This window comes from Gossypium hirsutum, chromosome D03 (genome assembly GCF_007990345.1).
Source record: "Gossypium hirsutum isolate 1008001.06 chromosome D03, Gossypium_hirsutum_v2.1, whole genome shotgun sequence".
NCBI classification, from domain to species: Eukaryota; Viridiplantae; Streptophyta; class Magnoliopsida; order Malvales; family Malvaceae; genus Gossypium; species Gossypium hirsutum.
The window spans coordinates 46970043-46976042 of record NC_053439.1 but is presented as its reverse complement, the minus strand read 5'-3'; positions in this window follow the sequence as shown (position 1 = coordinate 46976042).

Here is a 6000-nt window from a genome sequence, read left to right as displayed (position 1 = left end):
CTAGTATCTTGCTTGATATCTATTTGATTTGCAATCTTGATTTTCTTGTCATTTTTGTGGTTTATTTGCTGTATTTCCTTTCTTTGGTGCAGGTGAAGATCGGGGCTGTGGTGCTTGGTGGATGCGGCGCAAAAGTTTTCCCAAAAACCCTAGGAGTTTCTGACATTGCTTTGGGCCATTGTTTTGGGCCTCTGTTCATTTCGGATTTTGGGCCACATAAGCCCATTGTAATTTGGACTATTTTTGTAGGCCGGGTAAAATTTTGATATTACAAATGATATGTAAGTATTTGATGATGAATGGTTGTTAAAATGGCTAAGTATGAATGGTTGTTAAAATGGCTAAGTATGAAGGTGTTTGTTGTTACAAATGTTTAGGTGATAAATCATGCATAGAAATCATGAAAGAGTAAAATTTGCAAAGAAACAGATTTCAAGCAGCAATAGTGACGTGACTTTGAAAAATCACCTAGGATAGTATAAAATGAATTAGAAGGTGAATGATATGTATAATTAAATCTTATTGAATCTACTTTCATAGAAAAATAATGGTGTAGAAAAATGAATTTTATATTTTAAGATATGTGAATTTTAGTGAGACAGGGTCAGAACTGCTTTTGGAGTCCCCTGTTCTAAGTTTATAAAAACATTAAAAATTGTACAAAAATGGTTATGAGTTTTAGTTTATATGTATAGATTCCTTATTGAGTCTATTTTCTGTAGAAATAAGTTAGAATACCATACGAAAATCCCACAATGAGAAATATTATTTTTAGTGACGAGAGGTCGGGGCAGTCGATTGGTGAAATAGGGGAGATTTTAAATAATAAACTGTACTAATTTTCAGAATGAAAAATTCTGAAAATTTTATGGTAAGTAGCTATATGAGACTAGTTTCAGAGAAAATTTACAGAATTAAATTTCTAGTTCTGTAGCTCGAGCTATAATTAATTTAGTAACTGCTGTGCGATTGGATATATTTGCTGTAAATAGTGAAATTAATTTTCAAAGTAAATTTTTATGTTCCGAATTAATAAGATAAGCTTAGTAATGCCTTGTGCTCGACTTCGAAAATGATCTCGGGTAAGGGGTGTTACAGGCAGAGCCGACCATATATAAAAGCTAACCCAAGTGTACTAAGTGCTTAGAAACCTAAGGCTTCACCGAGACTTATAATTATAAGACAAGAGAACATTTTTATTAATACACAATTCAATTACAATATGACACACATTTCTCTATTGCACACACTTACAAGAATGAAAGCTCTTACCCCTATTTATAGAGTTTAGTGGTCATTGGATTGTTGACACATGTCAACATCCTTGCCATTAATTTTACAAATATCTAATAGCTAGAATGATCATCTAGAATATACAATCTTCTAGATAATATCCTATATCTTTATTTTATATTCTAGAATCTTTCAAAGAAAATATCTCTTAAAGGGTAAGTTTGGTTTTTATCTAGAAATTGCATTGGCCTTCAACACTATTCAATATTCAACATGACTTATTGTACTAAAAATCAAATAATTTGGTTCATGATTCTATTTCTTCTTTTTTATCACCTATCTCTTCAATCTTCATGTCATTCACTACTTATGTAACATCACTTTTTCTTGTTCCATTCGGGATTCGAATCAATACATCCATTTTTTGCCCAGTCTCTACTTGACTAACCCTCCATTCTTCTCAATTCGATACATTAACTCACTTCTATTCGGAGTATCAATGTAAACTGTGAAGTTCACATCAATTTCTTCCTTCACAAGCATCCTTGATAGCTCTGTCAAAAAATTCTTATCAAGCAATCTCCTAATAAGTCTTGCAGCATAAACTTATATAAAAAGTTAAAAGAAGAGACATTGTTACTATTTAACCATACCCTCAATGATATTTGAATATGTATAAGATATAACTGTTAATACTTATTGGATTATAACTCTCAACAAGAATATAGTCCAATGCTGAATCTTCTACAGCCAATGCAATACCCCTTTCTGCAAGGCAGCTTGCAACATCCTTTATTTGCAATCTAGCAACTTTCCTCAATTGGTCATGTTATAGAGGATAAAAAACGACGATCTCATTGAGCTTGTTGAGCAAATCTGGTCTAAAGTGTCACCTTACCTGTCAAACAATCAAAATTATAATGTTAGTACTACTACTTCAAAACATTATATGACAAAGGTATATAGTGCCATAAATAGGTCATTTAACTACCTCTTGCATGACTTGATTGCGAGTAACTTGTATTGTACATTTCCTACTAAGTTCTGGAATAAGATGTTTCGCTCCAAGGTTTGATGTCATGATGATCACAATATTTCTGTAATCTACAGTGCAACCCTGGCCACCAATTAACCGACAATCATTGATGGGATCTTTCGAACCTAAATAGAACCTCAAAAATAAATCTACGAGACTCGTATTCAATAGTAAGTAGAATGCATGATTTTGTTATGATCTGTCTTGATTTAGGAACAATAGGATGGAGACCTTGACTCGAGGCACTTGAAGACTTAAGGAACCGGAGTTATTTAGAACCCTGCTTGCTTAAACTTACAAACTACCTAAACCTTGGTATGTTGAAGTCGCCACACTCTAGGATGGATGGAACAGAGTGATAAGACAAAGGATAAACGCCACAAAACCTTAATTTTTGATAAGTTCAAATTAGTTCAATGAAGAACTGAAAGAAATTTCTCAAAAAAATGTATATTATAATTGGTCTTGTAGCAGTCCAATTTTTAGTGGTGTTAGAAATAGTGGTTTGAAACCACTAATTCGATGAGTGAGTTCAAACATTTTATTATTTATTTATTTACGAGTCAAGTGTGATTTTAGAAAGATCTTTGAATTTGTGATGTGTGTTTTAGAAAGATTTATTAAGTAAATTGGTATAGAAAACGAGATATCGAGACCTCAATTTCATAAACCAAGCCATAAATATTTTTATAAATATTTATGGATTATCATTAAGTTAGTATTAAAGTTTTGTTAAAAAATTTTAACGTTTAGATAGCTAATTAAATAAAAAAGACTAAATTGAAAAAGGTGCAAAACTTGCTAATTAAAGAAATAGTGATTAAATAGTTTAAGTAGTAAATAAGGGAGGACCAAAAAGGCAATTATACACTCAATACAAGGCTGGGACGGCATGTATGTACAAGAAATAACAAAATTAGTGTGAACAAGGGGTAAAATAGAAAATTTTTTAAAATTAAACTTAGAAATTGAAATTACAAGAGAATTCTAGACATTTTCTCTTATAAAACTTTAGAAAAATGCCATAGGAGGGTTTCTTAAGCTGATTTTCATACTTTTTCTCCAAGTGAGTTCAATCCTTGTCTTTTTCTTGTAATTTTTATATTTTTAAGACTTCTACAATTAGGTCCAATTATCTAATTCATTAGTTTTTGAATTTATGGGTAATTTTGAAAGTTACCATTGATGAGTGCTGGATTTTTATGATGAATTAATATGGATTTAGAGATTTAATTTTATTTTATGATAATTTTATCAAGTGATTTTGATAGATATTGATTTTAGGACAAAATCGTGAAAAGGTTAATAATTAGGGTTTGGTGTTGAAATTTTGGATATCAAGAGCTGTATATTAGCCTAGAATGTTTAAATAAATTGTCAATTGAGAAAAATTAGCTCAATTGATGGATTAATTAGTAAGGGACTAATTTGCAAAAATTATCAATATTGGGGGTAATTGTGTAATTTTAAAAATTGAGGGGTATTAATTGTGAAGTAAATTGAAACTCAAATATATGCTAAGGAATGAATAATTTTACATTTTAGATCAAGAGCCCGTAGACAAACGTGAAAAAGAGAAAATTGCAGAATAGTCGTTGAACTTCTACAAATCTTGCAACTTAACCCAAGTAAGTTTGTATGGTTAAATTTAAATGTTAAATGTTAAATGTTAAATTGATTAATGGTATTATGTATTTATTCATATCATCTGTTGAAAATAAAGTTATTGTTAAAGTTATGAAATTGAATTGAATGTTCGAAGCCAACAAAACGCAAGATTGAGTACAGTAGTTCTGTGCAATGAAGGAATTGATGGTAAATTACCCAAGTAAATCGAGATTCAGCATTTGTTACAAACTCTCGTGCTTGCTTTCTGTTTAGCTCTTATGTTTCCCCTTTCTTGTTACTGTATGCATTGATAGACCCTGGGTCCACGCATTCTTATGTTTGCACTGCATTAGTAACAGAAAAAGAAATTACCTGTTGAGTCTACTGATTATGATATTTAAGTCACAAATCCATTACACCGAAGTGTGATAGTTAATTTAGCGTGTTGAAATTGTCCACTGAAAGTAAAAGGCTGTGAATTCCCTACTGATTTGATGTTGCTACCCTTTCAAGAATTTGATGTTATTTTGGGAATGGATTGGTTAACGAAGCATGATGCTGTGGTAAATTGTCGAGAGAAACAAATTGATTTGAAATGTCAGACAGGAGAAGTAATTTTGGTTAATTCAGAGAATTCGAGTGATACTATTAGAATTATCTCAGCTTTTTCTGCTCAGAGATTGTTGCGTAAAGGTAGTGAAGCATCTTTAGCCTACATTTTTGATACTCGGGATTCTGAATCAAAGTTAGAACAGGTACCAGTTGTTAATGAGTTTGCTGATGTGTTTCCTGAAGAATTGTCGTGTTTAACACTTGATCGTGAAGTTGAGTTTGTTATTGATATAATTCCAGAAACAGTTCAAATATTAGTAACACCATACCGTATGACACCAGCTAAGTTAAAGGAATTAAAGACATAGTTGCAAGAGTTGCTAGACAAAGGGTTCATCAGGCCGAATATGTCTCCTTGGGGTGCACCTGTTTTATTTGTGAAAAAGAAAGACGACTCTTTGAGACTATGTATAGACTACAGGCAGTTGAACAAGGTCACCATTAAAAATAAATATCCTTTGCCTCTTATTGATGACTTGTTTTACCAACTGAAAGGTGCTGCAGTGTTTTTGAAGATAGACCTCAGATTCGGGTATTACCAGTTGAAAGTTAAAAAGTGTGATGTACCAAAAACTGCTTTTAGAACTCGATATGGTCATTACGAGTTTTTGGTAATGTCATTCGGCTTGACTAATGATCCTGCTGCTTTCATGGATTTAATGAATTGAATTTTTCAACCTTATTTGGATAGATTTATGGTTGTGTTTATCGATGATATATTGATCTATTCCAAGACAGAATCCGAGCATGCGCAACACTTGAGAATTATGCTATAGACTTTGAGAGAAAATCAGTTGTACGCAAAATTTAGCAAATGTGAATTTTGGCTTCACAAGGTTGGATTTCTAGGTCATATCGTATCAGCTGAAGGGATTTGAGTGGATCCGAGCAAAGTATCTGCAGTAGTGAATTAGAAAACTCCAAAGAATATTGCAGAAGTGTGAAGTTTTCTGGGTCTAGCAGGTTACTATCGACGTTTTGTCAAGAATTTTTTGATGATTGCTTCACTGTTGACCCGATTGTTACAGAAGAATGTTGAATTTGTGTGGTTTGATGAGTGTCAACAGAGTTTTGATCAGTTGAAGAAGATGTTGACAGAGGCTTCAGTTTTGACTCAGCTAGAATTCGGTGTACCGTATGTTGTTCACAGTGATGCGTCTCTAAATGGTTTGGGTTGTGTACAAATGCAATCAGGATAAGTAGTAGCCTATGCTTCTCGACAATTAAAATCGCACGAGAAGAATTATCCTACACATGATCTTGAAATGGCTGCAATTGTGTTTGCTTTGAAGATTTGGAGACATTATTTATACGGTGAGAAGTGTTATGTATTTACGGATCACAAAAGCTTAAAGTATTTGATGACTCAGAAAGTTGAATTTAAGACAGAGATGGTGGTTAAAATTACTGAAATATTATGATTTGGTTATTAACTACCACTCGGGAGAGGCTAATGTGGTTGCGGATGCACTCAGTCGAAAGTCACCTTTGTTTACACTCCGAGCGATGAA